The sequence below is a fragment of the Agelaius tricolor genome, unplaced genomic scaffold (genome assembly GCF_023055355.1).
Source record: "Agelaius tricolor isolate 1412-34295 unplaced genomic scaffold, bAgeTri1.0.p SCAF_47, whole genome shotgun sequence".
Lineage (NCBI taxonomy): Eukaryota > Metazoa > Chordata > Aves > Passeriformes > Icteridae > Agelaius > Agelaius tricolor.
The window spans coordinates 2,829,382-2,848,364 of NW_027269307.1; the positions used below are offsets into that span (position 1 = coordinate 2,829,382).

Consider the following 18,983-nt stretch of genomic DNA (forward strand, 5'->3'; position numbering starts at 1 on the left):
CTTGGCTCTGTTTCTAAATTCCTCCCTTTGTCCTTTGCAGAGCTTTGAAGTGTTACTCAGTGAGGTGGATGTTGTAATGAGCCTGTTGCTAAGAGGATCAAAGTAGCAGAGCTGCCCAAAGCAGCATCAAAGATACACAACAGAGAGCCCTTTAATGAGCAAGGGGGACTTAACTCTTTTCCCCAAAAATAAAACCCTAAACCAGGATTTAGATTAAATATTTAAAATTGAAAATTGTTTTATTTTGTCTGGAGCTTGCAAGCAAAAAGTTAAAACCTCAAAGAGGAAATTTCTCCAGCTCACTCAGCTAAAATTTAATGACTGTCATTTGCTGGACAGTTTCACCACTGCTTAGTGGAGTCCAAATACCTGTGGCCTAAGCTAAAAGTGGCAGTGACAACCAGCATGGGCACAAGCAGGATAGCAGCCTTGTGCTAGAGCAGATTCCTTTCCCATGGATATGAAAATAGAAAGCAAACATGGAGCAGGAAGTTGCAGCAAGCACTGCAGAGTGAGAAGACAGCCTGGAAGGGGAACGGGGGGGAAGGGTGGGAGAAAGAAAAGGAGTGGGAGGGAGGACTGGACATGTAAATTATGTGCCAGGAAATGAATTCCTTATAATGTCTCTTGCCAGAAGCTAAATCCTAGCACATGTAAGTGGTGTTTTTTTCCCTTTCTTTTGCTCTTTATACAGGTCCTCTGAGGGTCAGAGAGGAAGGAGAAGGGACAGGAAGAGGGGAGATTCAGAGGAGTAAGTGTTTACTTACTTATTATGTGACAAAAGAGCTATATGATCTAGCCTTAGCATCAGAAGGCATGTGACACCATAAAGGAGACAAGCAGGATAATATCCTGCTTCTCATTAGATGGGATTTTTTTCATCTTACTTTAATTGGCCACAGGGATTCTTCAATGTGTTGTAGGGTTGAAATACCAGAAGAAATGTGTTTCTGTTCAGAGGCTGAATGTGCTTACTGCACTGTACTAGGTAATGAAATGGGGACTTGTTTTCACAGCTATATGTGAAATATGGCCTCTGCTTATGTTTGGTTTTGTTTAAGGAATTACCTAAAGCATCTTTCAGGGCTGTAGTAATGTATGCCGCTGACCTGTGCTCAACGTGGGGACAATATGACAAGACTCATGTTCAAGGCTGGGTGCTTTTTCCAGCATGTAGCAGAAAACATCTGGCAGAAAGCTTGTTTAAACCTTGATAGCAAACCAAAGTACACTTCCAGCTTATAAGAAATCAATGAAATATGATGCAGTGAGCAGACTGAGTAATGAAGCTGGACACAAAGTAATTATTTAATGCACTAACATTTATTGGGCATTAAGCATGAAAGGTAGTCCTTCCATACTTTTTTCCTTCCCAGCCCACACAGTTCAGGATACCACATATCTCAGCATGTGCAATGCCATGGACAAAACCAGTATCATTTTCTTTGAAGATATTTTGTTTGTAAAAGCATTGGACACTTTCTGATGTAAGGATGCACATACTGTCTTTTTTTTTTTTAATTAACTGCTACACTACAATGCTTGTGAAAGTCTATAGATAGCAAAATTTTTGTAACTTAAGTCAGTAAAGTCATGTAAGAGGCTGCTTTCAACAAAAGCTGCTGAGAACCCAGGAGTTTCCAATTTTCAAAGGAATTGGCTGGTTCTATATAGTGTCTTAAAAAAAAATAAAAAAGAAAATGTATTTTTAAGAATGACTGAATGTTAAACTATTTTCACCATAATTTCTACTGATTTCTTCTGCATGAATACCAAGGATAATCTATATTACTCAGTTTTAGTAATTCCTTTAACTCAGGAATAAGTAGTTTTATTTCCCACATAGACTTAAAGAATTCCTAAGATTCTTTTAGGCATTCTGCTTGTATTCTACTGACCTATTTATTGCTATCAAAAATTATAATTTTTAAAATTAAATTACATTAAAATTTAAATTTAAATTAAATTTATTTTAATTGGAGAGCAGAGTTCTACTCAGCCTTTACAGGCATAATTTCTTAACAGAAATTGTGCTTCTAAAGGCTGAGTAGAAACAGAAATGCTAGCTAAGGCATTGTCTGCCATACCTGTAAACTGGATTCATCTTGCTATTGGAAATTTTGGGTACAAAATGAAAAGAATGTTTCCCTCAAAAGCATAGGATTAGCTAGTGTCAAGTTGTAGGATACTGTTCTCCCAGGTAATTACTGCATTAATTTAGCTACCCAGTATCTGAGCTATTTACTTCAGTCTTGCTGAATCGATGCTGCTAAAATGAGAAGGATTTGTAGCAATAGGTGATACATTAAGTGTTCAAAAAAAAAATCTTCTATTCAATGTAGAAAAGGACTTGCAACTTTGTTGTTTATGCATTTCCAAATGTAAGTTTTCAGTATTGTTATCCATAGCTTTTAAAGGTTTCTCTGATAAAATAGAAGCTGCCTAGCCTTTCTGAGCAGTTGTTTTCTCTGAGTATCATCAATGAGAAACCTTTCTCCCAAAATCCTCTTATGCCAGGCAAGTCTCAAGAGCAATTCCAGTTCCAAACTGTAGCAATGACCTACCTGGAGGCTGCAAGGCTCTCAAGATTAAATTAGTGCTCTGAGTTAACTTCTCTGAAATAATTCAAAACAGTATGTACCACAGGCTCTAAGTATATCACAATATGTTTAAATATAAAATATGCATCTCTTTCTACAGATATCCCATCCTTCTTCCTGTCATTGCTATTGTTGACAGGACATCATTTTTGTAAAGTGAAGAGATGCCTAATTAGGGTACTTGAATAAATCTGATATAATAATGCCTTCATTGTCAAAACCATACATGAGTAACAGCAACTGAAATCAAATGTGGTTTGACACTTCTGTGCTACTCAGAATCCTGCACTGAGATGCCTGAGTAGAGCAATTCTTGTCTAATGTCCTGTCAAATGATTTTCTAAAACTCTGGATTCAGTGAAAATCAAGATAAATGTCATATCCTTATGGATAAATATTAGTCTGGATCACATGGCCTTAGGATTCTCTGTAGCTGTGGTACTTGAATCAAGATGTCTTTGATGCTTTAGCATCCTTTTTTTTAAAACTGGGCAAACCTACCCCCATGCAATACAATTACTGTGGGTTTGCAATACAGTTTCACAAGCGAGGCACACTGGGAATATTATGAGGCTGCTGAAATATTTCATGGATTAACATGCTTTACCTACCCTTGAAGCGCCAAGATTCTAGCTCCTTCTCTGTCCATAAGAATAAGGAAGTTTTACCAGGTAGCCCAAATATAATACATACAGACTAATCTTAGGAACAAAGACATCTGTCTAAAGGAATTGCAAGTTGTATTCATCCTTCTAATGTATACTTGAGACTGAGTCCTTATGAAAATCAAACTTCAATAATTTGCGTGACCTTGTTAAGAACATTTAACTTCTGTCATGACCATATGATAGTGCATAAGCAGTTTCCTTAGAATATGGCAAGGTGTTAAGTACTTCAACTCTCTTCAATTAAACTTATGAACACCTCATTTTTGGTTTGTTTTATTTTACTTGGCATTCTTGAGACAATTAAACTCATAGCTATATACATTATATCTTAAAACATATTGTGAATCTGTCTATTTGAATATCACAAATTATGCTGGTTGGTTTAAATCTTATGTGGAAACCAAGAGCTATTTGGTCAAATTCTTTGATCCCATAAAACATATTAAATGGTGTGTTTTAATAAACAATTTCCTTTGCATTGTAAAACATTGATTTAAACATAATAAGAATGTACTCTTTCACATTAGTTATTTATATTTTCAATTTCCTGTCTCTAGAGGTATTAGCAGGCTAAGTTATTAAACTCATGGTCAAAAGATCATCAAATAGATTAAAAAGAGGTGCATGCCTGCCTAGCCCTAAACCAAATCCTGGAAGTCCAGGGACTGAGGGGACTGAGGGGACTGAACTTCTGGAGATACAAAGGCTCACATGTCTTCTCTATAGCACTCCTGGAAGCCAGGTTGCCAGTCTCACCCAGCAGAGCATTTCTTCATTTTTAAAGTGAAAATATTAATCAAAACAATGACAATAATAGTGATAAAAGAAAAAAAAAAGACTCTCAGTTCTTTTGTATAAAATTATCTTTCTTTTCCTACTGTAAAATTAGCTAGAGAAGATGAATACGGAATAAATATGTTTGTGACTAACACTGATTTACCATGCACAGTTAGAATTTAGCTCAAATGCTGCTTTTCATTTTTCAAAAAGCAGCAGTATTTTTTAAGATGATTAGCAATGGCAGTGTCTTTTCACTTGACAGAAAAAACTGCAATAACAAGTAACACAATAATTCTTTTGTGATCACCACTTGCACACAAAAACATTATTTTCCTTTCCTTCATTCATTTGCATATGTTTTTATTTGCAGAAGGAAAAGCACAATTATATAGATAATTTAAATTATGAAAGACATGGCACTTGGATGACTCATTTAGAAATTCTCAGAAATAATCTTGGTGAAGTGGTTTTATTCATCTCATTCTACTTTTCTTGAGGGCTGACATGTGCATAAAAGGAGAACATGATCCCTTGCACATGTTCTCCATGAGGGCTGTGTATAGCACCATCATTAACTTAAAACAAGCTCTGCTGACTCTCACTCAAAGGCATTGCTGAATCCAAGCCAATGCAATTCAGACTGGCATTTCTCCACCTCCTCTGACCAGGGAATGGTGTGAAAGGACAATCCTGTTTCTCTACACCAAGTATTCAGTGTTTCAGTGGACTTGTGTGATCTGTCCCAGCAGCTCTGTTGCCATCTGCAATAGTCAATAAAAGAACTTCAGCAGCACAGTGTGGGAAATGGAAACACCAACCTTTGTATATTTACCTGTAACAAAATCTGTAATATTTTTTTTAATTAAAAAACAATTTTTTCAGTTTTAAACATAATCTTATTTCAAATCCAAGTCAAGTAGTTCATTTTTTTGAAAAGTAGTATTTTGTTTAGAGCCGCTTTCACGAGCCACTTGAGCTTCCCTTATTGTCTCATGGGATGTGGACTGGAGTATTCCCTTTGAGAGAGCTTTACTTGTCTGATATACCTCCCAAATGCTTCAATATCTTTCCTCCAGTTAAACCTCAAAAGTGAACTGCAGAATTAAACCTATGAATGGCACCCAACTGGATAAACAGAGTAACAAGAGAGCCCATCTTACTGGAATTGATAAATATTTTATAAGAACAAAAGAAAAATTATACTGGGCCAGATAAAATGTTAATTTCCTATACATTTGGGCATTTGTAGTGGTCAGTAGAAGAGGTAAACCAATACAAGAAAATGAGAAATTAATTGCCTCTTCTGGCATGTTTTCCCAGTTCCCCAAAATGCACCATTTCTAGGACTTCCTGAGCTACACTTTGCATCTAAGGTACTGTAATATCAACTTTATTCTTCTTCAAATGAATCTGTTTAAACCCTTGACCTTCAGAATTTACAGTAGCAATGAAAGCTTCAATTTAATCATGCATAGTGAGATGAAAGAATTTACTTGATTAATATCAAAATTTTTATTTTAAATTGGTGTTGGGTGTCTTCCAGTCACTTACTTGAGCAATAGTGAATAATAGCTCCCTAGCTACTGTGCCAAGTGTGATTTTTTATACTTGTACCACATCCCTCTCATTGCCTCTTCCATCCATGTATTCTCTCTTCCCATGGAAATGGTCTCAAACTTTGATCTTCCCAATCCTCTCATGTGTCTCTTGAATTGTGATTTACATAACTCTCATGAAGCAGTTCAGGAGACACAAAATTACCTTACATGTATTTAGAACAAAAGATTTCAAAATTTCCAAGAAATATAGTTGATTCCCTTCCTGTGCATTCTGCATAATTTAGTTCAGTCCCAGAGGAATATTAAAATAATTATGCAGATGTAATAGTTCTTCTGGGAATAAAAACTGCAATTCCAAGCAGTTTTATCAGAATTTTTCCTCAGTTTTGAGAAGTGTGTCCTTATATGTATTTTTCTGATCTGTGATGACATTAAGATCAAAGTCCAATTTGCCACAATATTTAAGAAATCTCAATAAGAAATTCTTTTGATTAAGGTACACACATATAATTTTTTCTTTTTTAAGCTGAAATATTTGGTCATCAAATCTGGAAGTCAGAGTGGCTGCAGGCAGGTGTGAAACAGGCTTCCTTTTGAAGCTGAATGAAGTAAAAGACAGGAAAAATAGCACATAGTAAATTTGAGTCAGTTAATTACTCTTCTTTAATGGAGGAAGTCACCTTGGTAAAACAAGGTAATGACTTATAAGTCTGAAAAACTCAGTTGATTTTAGTGCATTTGCACTCACTGAACAGAGAGAAGAATTTATCATTTGATGTTTTCCTTTAAACAATCCTTTTCCAAACACCATAGTGAAGAAAAATATTTTTGGAATATTCTAACATTTTCAGACAAAAGCTTGACAGTTACACAGACATGGCGGGGCAGGGAGATTTCACTCTCAGAGAAATGCAAAATCTGAGCTGGGCTGAGGCAGCTGAGATCCTGTGCTGAGGCACAGGAGGGGCTGTAAGACTTTCTCAGCTTTTCTCAGCCAGCATTACTAAGATAACAAAAATGCGTATGCTTATTTTCAAGCTCTGTGCCTGGAGTGCAAGCACAACATGGCTGTCATCCCAACAGCCTGCTCACCTCCTCTGGAGACAGTTTTCTATTCCAAGGCACTCCCCCCTCCCCTCTCTCTCCACCAGCCATGGTAACTTGCCTCCTTCCCTGTGAAAATAAATCAATCTCATCTGCTGCTGTTCGATCGCTTTCTTCTCCCTGCCTCAGCTCCTCGGCCCTGCTCTCCCTTTGAAAGCCCCTTTCCACTGCACCATATGGCAGCTGGGAGAAGGGCAGAGCTCTGATCTATCTCATAACAAAAGAGGCTGTGGTGTCAAAAAGCCTCATGAATGCATGAGACACACTCATGTATAGAGAAACGCCTCTAGCTCTGTCAGGGAGGACTAAAGAGGAGGCTGATAGGCCTGACACCACTTTTGGGTTGAGAAAGGCACTAGCACTCTCTGCAGCTCATCCCTTCCTCCCTCCCCTTCCTTGGTTTCATGCCAAAATCCTATTAGATCTGTTAACAACACAGGACACAAAGTCAGCATGTGTGGCAGAGCAAGAAATTAAATCAGGCCGCCTTATTTACTCCCTATCACTATTTTTGAGACAAAATCATAGTGTTGAAAGAAAAAATAGCCACAACAAACTAGAATTTAATAGTGTGCCAAAAAATAAACAAGCGAGTCCTATCCCCACCAAAAAAGGGATTGAACACACTCCTCCTGTACATTGCCTATGGTGGCAGATTTACAGCAGAACTGCAAATTGAACACTGGCAGGGTGACCCTGAAATACTGTTTAAAGAATGCTGTTGGGTTCATTTTGCTCCCTCAAGCTGCTGCTAATACAAAAAAATGACTCTGGGGTCAGAAAATTAACTAGACCTATGACTGTGTGCCCTTTGAGCTGCTATAAAGGAATTACACCTAATTTCTGACTATGAAAGAAATGCAAACTGGCACTTACAAAACATTCATTCCTTTACCCTCTTTCTTCTGTTTCACTTTCTCATTTTCTGTTCTGGTGATGTTTGGCATGCTTCATTTCACAGAAATGAATGAATGCCTATAAAATGCATTCATGACCTTCACGCACACAGTTGGCACAATGATAGAATTTACAAATCTGAAATACACGGATTACAAACTTTTATCACTACAAGGGGGGAGGAAAAACCACCACTCCTGTGCAGCAGAATGCAACAGTGTGTATTTAATGAATAACAAGTCACCGAACTTAACTATTTCATGAATAACTTCAGTTTATAAGTTTCATTTATTTAATTAATATATCCAGTTTCTGAACAAAACTGGGGACAACTGTGCTGTTTTATCTCCATGAAATGAAGTCTAGTCAAGCCCTTAAACTAGAATTAAGTTACTGTTTCTGTCTCTTCCCTACAAAGGCCTCAGAAACCACACAACTCTCTGTCCCTGGGGTTACTTAAAGCAACCTGGGCAAGCTTCCAAATGCTCATATATGTGACCTTTACAAGAATTCCACAATACCAGCTCCCAGTGAAATAAATCCATGAACATGCATACAGAAACTCAGCAGTGGCATAGGGGTTAAAAGATGCAACGTCTATCAACACTGTTGAATTGTGTCCCTACAATCAGCTCAAAAGTTTAGTTTAGAAGATTTTATTTTATATAATTGCATAAAATATGTTTGTAGTATCTCCTGAGTCTTCCTTCTTGGAATGTACTTCATATAAATCTATTGAACAGCATCATCTATAGATGTATATATTAAAGATTCTGTTTATATGTTCATCACATGTCACAGACAACTTTCAAAACTAAACTACAATGAATTATGAAATGTAAAAGTCCCACTGGATAAACTTTGAAAGCATCTGTTTAAAATTAATTCTGCCACATTGTTGGGGGAAAAAACCCCTCCTATAAACTGCTCAGGAATGCCTGTGGAATGACTGGGGAGGCGAGCGAGTGTGGTGTTTGATAGACTTAAAACTTGGGTGCACTCCTTGAATTGTAACAGGCAGAGTTTAAGCTCTCGTCTTGGAAGCGGGACTTGTGCCGGGTCCCTGCTGGCAGGGAGGGAGGAGGGAGGGAGCCCGGGAAGGCAGGGAACAATGCCACCATTCAGGCTCCCCATTCAGCCCAGCCACATCTGTTTACATGGCCTGTGCCCACCTCTGAAAAGAGGGTTCCTCCCACCTCCGTCCCAGCTCACATGGCCCTGAGCAGTGAGCAGTCTGAGAGCTTTCCTGCTGCAAAGTCGCAGTTTCGAATTTATTTTATGAGGCCAGAGCTGACGCAGGCTAACAATAACGTGCACATTTCTGGAGTCTGGTTTGCATTTTATTGTAATCTGAGAACAACTGCAAAATTGTCCAAAAGTCCCCGGTTTCAAAATAAGTCTAACAGAGGCGATATTGGCATTGAACTTGGGGGGGCAAACTTTATAGTCTTTCAGTTACATTTTTAAGAAGTTTTTCCTCTAAAACAAATTTTGAGCCTCAAATATTTTTAAACAATACTGACAGCACTCAGAGAAGTGGGTTTTTTTACCAAAGAGCATTTATGTCTTACATTTTATTGTCCATGGTTAGAGTCCATAGCTGTACATTCTGCACGTAAATAAACAGTTCATGTAGAAATACTGTGACTAAAGTAAATTTCTGTTTAGATACCAGTTCTGCAACTTTCAAACTGAGCATTGCCTTATACAGAAGATACTTCACAGAAACCAACTTACTAGGCTAAAATGATTGAGGACCAACAGATCAACTGCCCCTTTTTATTTGAATTGAAACTTTAGCTGATATAGGATGATGCATGTATTTCAGAGAGTCAGAAGCCAATGATAACCAGGGAAAGCAGGAGATGCTAAAAGCTGACCACTCTCAGTGTACCAGTGTGTGATCAAGTTTTATGAAGCAATACATAAACACAAAGCAAACTTTATGCATTCAATGTCAGCATGATTTGTCTCTGCTGATTAACTCATGAACTTCTAGAAGTTTTTCCCAAATAAGAAATGCAGGCTCATATGTCTGCCAAATACATCACAGTAATTGCACTGTAAAACTGTTAAGTTTGCAAGTGTACTGAAATTCATGTTGTAAGTGGTATGATGATATCACAGTACCATACTGGATATATAATAGGGAAAAAATCCGGCAAGTTCCAAGGAAGATTACAAAGCAAAGTTCTAAAAGAAAAAACAAGATAGTCTGCTACTTATAAAGTATTAAATAGCAGAAAAGGAGCTAAAGACAAAATGTGAAAAACCTGAAAAAGAGTCTCAAAAGAGTATTATTGAGATGTGAACCCCTATTCTCAGGTGAATTGCTCTGAACTTCGGTTGTGCTTGATGATTTGCTGTGCAGACCTTGTTGAACATTCAGCTCAGTCTGACATTCCTGCTTCCAAAAGCCAAACTGTATTCAAGATTAGCTTACATTACATTATTTATTTTCCTGGTGCTTTTCTTCTAGGTTCATTAGTTATCCTAATAATGGCAAGACCACATAAGTAAAGAGAATCTGAGCAAAAAAATTGCTTATTCAGTATTGAACTTGCTCAGTGATGGCTGTCACATTGTTTTGAACTCCTCTTCCATGAAGACTTTTAATCTAATGATTTCTTTATGCACAAAGCAATTATTTTCTGAAAGGTCCTAGCAGAATCAGGGACTGTTGTTCAACTGGAGCATCCTTGTCTTCTCTGGTTTTGTTCAATATAAATGGAACAACCTGAATATAAAGGAGCAAAGGACAAAGTCCTCTTCCTTGTTCTCCATGTTCCTATACAGTACAAGAAAAGAGAAGGCCCTTAACTCTAGAGAATATGTGTGGTGATTAAGAAGGGAGGGACATTTAGAGGCTCTCATAGTCTTGGAGATTTGCCAGTCTGTGTCCATCTCAAACTAATATTTGCCTGCCCCATAATCTGCAATCTTACCACTTACATCCTTGGTGGAAAGGAAGGAGGGCAGTGAATTGCCCTAATCCATAAATTGAACTGTATTATGTTGTGACCTAAAAGAGTCAGGAAGGATCAGCAGCTCAGACTTGTCCTTTACCAGTACTGGTGTACACAAATACCACAGCACAGCTGATGAATAGGTGCTGGTATCTGAGAGGTACCATTAGCATGTACTAGGAAAAAAAACCATACACAGTGAAATCCCAGGCAATACGGATCTAATCTGGATATAGGAGCTCCCTAGGAGTGCTGCAGCCTTACCAAAACAGCACCCTTGAGAGCAACCTGCCCTCTCTTCAAGTCCAAAACAGCCCAGCCAGTGATGCCAGTGGGGCCAATAAATCATCTTGAAAGGTCAAGATTTGCAAAATAAACTTTGATATAATGCAAAGAACTTGCCTGAACATTTAAGAAAATAAGTATTTTACAATCTGAAGTATAAAATATACACTGTACTGCAGCTAGCTGCAGAAATGGGCATCAGAAGTCAAGTAACTGAGCAAAAGGAGAAAAGTAGAGGTTTATAAAGTTTGCAGCACAAAATCAGATCATTAAATTCAACTAGTTTTTTTCCTACTTCTGCATTTGTCTTGCAGAAGGTAAGCTTACTTCTATTGAAGAAACGAAAGTAATTCAGTTCTAGCAGAGTATGAACAGCAAAAAACTTAAGTTAGACACATATTTTTACATTAAAGGAGTATCACACAAGAATAAGTGGTACAATATTCAAGGCTAATTTATACACAAACCTCAGTAGCATTTTGCCTTACCTTTTTCTCCATCATTAGTTGTTTGGTTTTTGTTTTGGTCTTGTTTTTCACTTCACTCATTACTGTTAACTTAAATGCAGAATATGCTCAATGATTTCAGTTATTGATTTTCATGCTGTTGAAACATAGCCTCTAGATCTCATTATAAGGATTAAAGTACTTTATTTCTCTACTCAGCAGACACTACAAACATAGAGGAAAAGGTAACTTCTCAACAGCTTTTACCTCACAATTTCTCATATGATATCTTAAATAGGAATCTGTCTAAAGTAGTGTGTAGTTTACTAGGGTTTCCTAAAGGATTTTCATTTACTAACAGTCATGATCATACTTCTATGATATGTATGTGTGTTGCCCTAAGAAAACAATATGACCAGAAGCAAAATTCATCTAAAGGTCTCTGACAGAAAACTGTATACTAAAAATTAAGAATCAGAATCATATCACTTCTGTGTCTTCACAGATTTTTAGCTCACATCTAATCTTTCCTAATTGAAGCAAACAATTGTGTGATTTGTAACACGTTTTCAACGGCACTGCTTTTTTTTCTGGATGGTGCTTCTTTTCAAAGTTTACAAAATTACCGTAAACATAATCAAGTTTTTAAAGAGCATGAAAATAAACAGAAACATTTCAAAGGGAAGATTTCAATTTAACCCCAATGAAAACAAAGAAATGCTCATACATGCCCAGCATATAATTATTCTCACAGAGGTAACACTACTAGGTAGTGACCACTTTTACTAGACTGCCTGTTGTAGATAAAGATCATTTAAATTGTGTCTGTCTGGATGCTTATGCTGCTTACTTGAACATTTGAACCTGTTGCTTGAAGGGTAGGGGACAGAGGAAGGTGAAAAGACTATACAGCATTGCTAATCCCTTGTGCCATCTGGTGACTTGAGGCCATGCTTTAGGTTATGTATATATTGAAAACCTATTCCTTTCATTCATCCCTTCCCTGTGCCAATTTGTCATTGGCTTTTTTACTGTCAAAGGATTCCTTGAAGTTAATCACAGTTAGAATCAATGTCTTTTTATGCCACAGTAAATATTCACACTGGAAAGATTATTTTTTACTTGTTTCTTCCCCTCCCCTCTACTACTTGCAGTGATTTGTAAAAATTGCTGATACGTTTTCACAAAGCTGAGCTGAAAACCATGGTAACTTTTTCTTTAGTAAAAGGAAAACAACTAATTTCTTTAACATTTCTGTGTAATCTGGATGATTTCTAACAGATGACATACTCTGAAATGCCCATGTTACACAGGGCTTGAAAGAACTGCACCTAGACACTACCTTCTAACTGAGCTGAGGCAGCATTCGCATGTTTAATTATCCAGGAACCAATCTGCATCTACACTTGTACACCACAAGCCTCTCAAACCTTCCAAATTTGCATCCATACCAATGCAGCAGATTGCACATTAAACCTGTCTAAAAGACTGATGGTGATTTTCTAGAGCGCGCATGAATTTTTCATCTATGCAAACACACGGTTCTATATGAAGCCAAATCAATTGTGACTGCCATGAAGCAGAAGACACTTCACAGCTGTTTGATATCAATAACTTTCCTACAGACTGGTCCGAATGACACCTCACAATGCTGTAGTTAACTTGCAATGCCTTTTGCACTATTGCTCGATTTGTGCATCAGATTGTTTCTTATATTGTGTTCCCTGAAATAAATCTGTAATAAATGTGCTGGTTTGGTGCACTTTGAAGTGAAATCATGTTCTACTGCATGTTCTTCCAATATATTAATTAATTCTTGATCATTCTTTTCTGGCTAGACAGCAGATCTGGTTTGTGAACCTTTCTTTATCTGATAATCTTTTAACAAAAAACCAAAACAATCATTTTCACTCAGATCTTTTTGTGAATATCAAAATCTAAAGAGAAAACTATAAAGTACAGGACAGGTAGAAAAAAGCAGATCTAAACATCTGAGAAAAGGTCTGAAAGACCTTTGGAATTTGGGAGTCTGAGCAGTTTTGGAAAGGTAGTCCAAGAGGTCAATATCTGTTTGGGAAGGATACTTGAGTTTTTAAGTATTTGTTGGGGAGTAACCCCAGTAGGAAACTAAGCCCCACACACTCACTCACTTGCTCCCCTGTGGTGGAATGGGGGAGAGGAATGGGATAGGCAAAGGGGAAGAAAATCTAGGGTTCAGATAAAGACAGTTCATCAGAGAAAATGAAATCTGTACATAAAACCAAAGCCAAATAAGGGATTAATTAATTACTTTCCAGCTGGAGGCAGGTGCTCAGCCAAGTTCATTACCCATAAAGGTTACTTGGGAAGACAGATTCCATAACTCCAGACATCCCCTTTCCTTCTTTCTCCCAGCTTTTATTGTTAAGCATGATGTCATAAGGCATGGAATACCCCTTTGGTTTGTTGGGCTGCACAGCTCTGACTCTCCATCACCTGGGTGTAATACAGAGACTCAGCTCTTAAGTTCTTGTTCAGTCTTTCAGAGCTGAGACAATCAGTGCCTCAAATTTCATCTTACAAGATAAAAATGTTCACTGTTCTGGCATGAAAGGGAAAACAAAGGATATGATTAAAAACTAAAAATAACAACATAAAATATACAAACCATTGCTGACTGAGAACACCCCACTGCCTTGCCAACAACAACACATTAGTTGGAAATTGCAGCCTGAAATCAACCCAGCTTGTGCTTAATGTAAAACCCTGCAAACTAGAAATTGTTATTAAGCAGTTGGTACAGCAACACCTCCAAGAGGTACTAATGAAGGTGGCACTTTGCTATGGCAAAGGCTGTAGAAACATTCAGTTAGACACAAATGAGATCAACAAAGCCTTTGGGATCTGAGCTACTAATTAGACTCAATAATTCTGAATTGTAAGTTAGGATTCACTATTATGTCTGATCTGCATCAAAGCAGATCAACTTTGACTGCTTCAAAGTTGGACTTGAACAGGACTCAAACAGGAGCTTCTTGTAAATTCAGTGTTAGTATCTATTAAGATTTTTTCCAGTTCCTGTTCTAAGGAGTGCAAAACTAAATTCCCACTGAAGTAGGGTGAAACACAAAGTCCAAGCTGAAGTACAGGATGGTCACTGGAACAAATAATGAATTTATTTTATTTCTGGTAACCTATCTGCTATGCGTATTGCCTTTATATCCTAAAACATAGAATCCTGTGATTATTGTCAAACATAAAAGTGAAATAAATCCTTGAAAAAGGTAACACACAATAAGAAATGTATTTCTACCATCAGTATTTCTAGAATCCAAGACCAAAATAAAGCTGAGCAATTTAAAGACTGAGATTATTGGGTAACAAAAAGTAGGAGAAATAAAAAATGCTCACTTTATAAGGCATAAATGAGGCACTAATTGACAGGAGCTAAAAACCCCCTTCTCCTGTTGTCTGGTTATTCGGCTGCGGATTGTGGGTCTGTCCTCAGGAGCATCTGGTAGTGGCCATTACCAGAGATCAAATAGAGGACCAGATGGTCTCTTGGTTTCACTTATTACAATGGTATGACCACTGAAATGTAAAAGCTCTTCACAGAACCAGAAGGAGAGCATTTACCTCTGAATGCCTGATCTTGTAAGGAAAAAAAAAAAAGCAAAAGAAAAGAAAAAAAAAAAAAAGAAAGAAAAGCGGGGAAAAAAAGGACTCATCATACCTCTGTGAATCTAAGAAAATAGCAACCCAATTTACCTCGGAGACACTTCGGAGTAGAAAAAGTCAAATTACTTGTGAACTTTTCTCATTGGAGGATCTGGCCTCAGCATGCTTTTGTGGCTTCAAGTTTATATAACTGCAAAATACTATCCTGAGAATGACTTGGAAAGTAAAAGCAGGAACTAGTGGTATAACCCGACAGGATAATATCATAACAACCCTTCTGCACTGTGCTGTGTTCCTGCCTCCCAAGTCAAGTTGTCTGTGATTTAAAAGCACCATGCATGATATGATACTGTGGATTTGCTTCATACCAGAGGGCTGAAGGACTAGAATAGGTTAGATGGCTGAAAAATTCATATCCAAGAGGGGAAAAAATTGGCATCTTATAAAAGGGTGGTATGGGGAGCCTCAGATGTGCTGAATATGTGGCAGTTTCTTTTTTGCTGCCTTCCAGAGTCTCTCTGATGTTATAAATATGTGGGCTCATAATTTAAATTATCCTTCCTAAAAGTGTAATCACAATAAAATATAGGGACTTTACAGAAGCAAGGGAATTGAAATAAAGTAAAGAAGCCTCATTTTTGGCCTTGCTTTGTGGTAATGAGCCTCCAGAGCACTTCCTCCTCTTTTCCAATGTCTCCAAAATGGTAGTTCTCAAAAAGCCTGGTCTTGAAAGCATCACCCACTCCAGCAATGGGAAAAAAATGACTACTCTGGCTTCTGCATGTAGGAGTTTGTACGTATTTGTTTTGGGTTTCATCCTTCTTTTAGTATCTAAATAAGAATTATTTCTGTCTCAGTTACTGTTCTCTTAATTCCAATATGAAGATTTTGAAATGTTTGAACATGGAGACTAGTTGGGGTACATTTCAAGTCATTATGTAGCCAGAGAATGTGTATCTGGAAAGATAATTATGGAAGAAAAACAAATGTAGGCTATTGTTCTTGGATAGAGGATCAGGATATGCATTCTCCTTATCATCACAGTAATTTATGGAGGAGAGCTGCTCTCCCAATGATATAAACCCTCAATATGCCAGACCTGGAGAACTGTCCTGCCTCTTAACACATTCTCCAGGGAGAACACATTGCCACCCTTGTTTTCTCCTATTCCCCCCTTCCTACTTTCCTTACTAATCCTAAACCCTCAGAGCCCATTTTTTGGGGGGGAAAAAAAAGCCCAAAAACATCTGTATTAACTCAGGATGTAACTGGCATTGGGAGCTCCAGAGACGGCAACTTGTCTGTCTCGAGTCTTTTAGGAAGAGCTGCACACTAAAAATGGTATTGAAAAACATTGATTCACAGTATAAAACAGCAAATTACAGAATCACACCCGTTCACATATAAGCAATGGAAATACACGATTGCATATGACATTAGTGCTGATGCTCAGCAAAACCAATACTGCATGGAAAATACAAACTCCTCAGCACCTGTTTTCTTTTTGCTTTAAAAAAATCTCCATTCAAGGGAAACTTCTGAGCAACAAGGCTATAATTTAGAAGGGGAGGCAATGAGGACAGAGCTGTGAGCCTTATCAACCCTCTTGGAAACAGGGAGTGATCCCATGGCATGGCTGGGAACAATTGTACCATGATGCAGCTCATTTCCTTCAGGCAAGAAGGGATATAAATATTCATTCAAGGACACAAATCCCATTTTTCTGTAATATGAATTTAGATGCCTTGTTATCCACATGACCCAAAAAAAAGACCTTAATAGAAAACACATCAAGGTGGATTTGTTAAGTTTTCTATAGTTTCCCTTTCCCTTTTTTGTTTGTTTTCCAGATGGATCAGATTTCTAGTGTGTGATTTTCAGACACAACCAGAACTGACTTGTAGAAGAAAGTGATGGAGAACAGCAAAATACAAAATAACAGGTCTTAAAAATAGCCAGTACCCTGGATGATAATGTTATTAAACTACTTTGTACCAAATTCTTTCTCACCACTTCATGTTTATTTTTCAGGAAGGATGAAAAGAAGAGGAACTGAGTTTAAGAAAAGTTCACACAGGAAAAGCCTTTTAGAAAAATCCCTACTAAATTATATATTTATTACTATGGCTTCTCCAATGTACTAAGGGTAGTATAATAACTTGCATTTGGTGGGAAGGCAGAAGGCTATTTTGGAAACCTCTGGCCAGATATGTGTTTTCAAATACATGAAAAATAAATTTCAATAACTGTAAGCTGGGCATGACAAGAAATTCAGATATATTGTCATATTCTTTAGTTGGAAAATTGAACCAGAAAAAAGAAAGGAGAAAATGGATAAGATATGCTTTGTTCAGGTAGCATTAAAAAGGAGACGTGATTCTGCTTTGCTTGATCACAGTTTTTCTTTTGGGGCTCAGTGCCAATTTGCTAGCAAGGAGCATGTGGTCTGAGTGACAGTCTTTTTAGCTTATTTCAGTGATCCTGGCTTTTTCATTACATAAATAATGGGGAAACTGCATGAATTCCTGCACTTCACATCCCACTCCAGCTCCCAAGACTCCTTCCTCAGTAACTTGAAGAGCCTAACAGAAAACAGATGAGGATATTCAGTTACTCAGAGACAGTATTTTAAGAAAGAAAATGAGCTGTGAGGTATCTCCTTCACCTCCCCAAATTCAGGAAGTTTACTTTCACACCCACATAATAACAAAAGGGAAATTCTATACCAAAGTTACAATTTTGCTCTACAGCAAAAGCAACAGTGTTAAAATATCATCTGAGAAATAGTATTCCCAGCATGGGAGTTCAAAGATCAAAAAGTTCTTACATTCTTAACAAGATTTGTTTATTTTGACTGAGAAAATAAATTCCTTTTTATGTATTATAACATGTAAGTTATGGTTACATGGTAAGTATGGTTTTCTGGTGAATTCATAATTACTTCATCAGAGATGATCCAAACACAAAGGTTATTAACTCATATTCTTTCTGTACTCCTACCAGCCTGTGCTGTGTGAAGTTTTAACTGGATGCAGCTCTTATGTTTGTGCAGGAAAAAAAAGGCACCTAAATTTTCCCCTGGAGCAACCACAGAAAGAATTTTCACTGCCAAATGTATGTGGTAGTGCTCACTGGATTAAATAACCAAATAAATAAATGAGAAATACCTGCCCCTAACCAATCCCTCTTGACACTTAGAGACATTTCATGTTATTTCATTCTTCTCTCTTTTCTCCCTGTTTTTTGTCCATTGTGGTAGGGCTTTGAGGGAGAGAGAATACTTGAATTCTTAGTGAGGTTTTTCTGGTATCCATTTCCTTAGAAATGTGGCCAAATTTTATATTAGAAGGGAACACTGCTATTTGAGTTCTCACAGGAAGATTCATAAATCAGGAGGAAAAATTCTATGACCTCCCTTAATTCAGGGAGTACAACAAGCAGAGATGTATAAAATATGTGCAATTTCCAGATAATTTTCTAATGGTACATTTGAAAGTAGCAGCATTTGCTATGCACCTTTTCAGAAAAAGGAGATTTATAAGAATTTACATAAGAAAAAACTGTTCCTAGCTACCTTATTTGACAACAATTTCCAAATAGAACTCCTACATTAGAAGTAATACAATGATATTGTTGCTTTCCCTGCCTGAAGTAGTGTTTCATCATCCATCCATCTGCAGGGATTCTTCCAGATTTGGGCAAAAGCAAGCAGGCTGAGCTCATAAAGCTATTATTACTCTGACATCACTTAGGAACTGAAGGTCCCTTTTCAAAAGGGATGTATGACATGCTCACACAACAGCATAAAGTGGAATAACTTCCCCTGGGGCCCAAGCATCTGGGTTAGCTTAGCAGGAGATGTTTGCAGACACTTTCTAAAGCTATCCTCATGGTTCTGTGTTCTTGCTGTTGCACTCTGCAGGGTACGTCACTGAATTTCTTAGAACATCTTCTGCATGTTGCAAAGCTCAGCTGCTCTCTGGTTAGTCTTCAAGCTGTCCTTGTGGGTACGGAGCAGGGG

The 18,983-nt window shown here is 37.5% G+C and overlaps 1 long non-coding RNA gene across 3 annotated transcripts; it reads left to right on the forward strand.

The window, feature by feature from the left end:
* The first annotated feature begins 277 nt into the window (after positions 1-277).
* Positions 278-18,392, forward strand: LOC139604223 (uncharacterized). Of its 3 annotated transcripts, XR_011683918.1 has the most exons (5): positions 278-511; positions 695-751; positions 5,369-5,421; positions 16,813-16,904; positions 16,994-18,392. It is a non-coding gene; the product is annotated as an uncharacterized lncRNA (long non-coding RNA). The 3 variants fall into 3 exon arrangements; XR_011683920.1 differs by lacking the exon at positions 5,369-5,421; XR_011683919.1 differs by lacking the exons at positions 278-511; positions 695-751 and adding an exon at positions 615-653.
* The last annotated feature ends 591 nt before the right edge of the window (positions 18,393-18,983 follow it).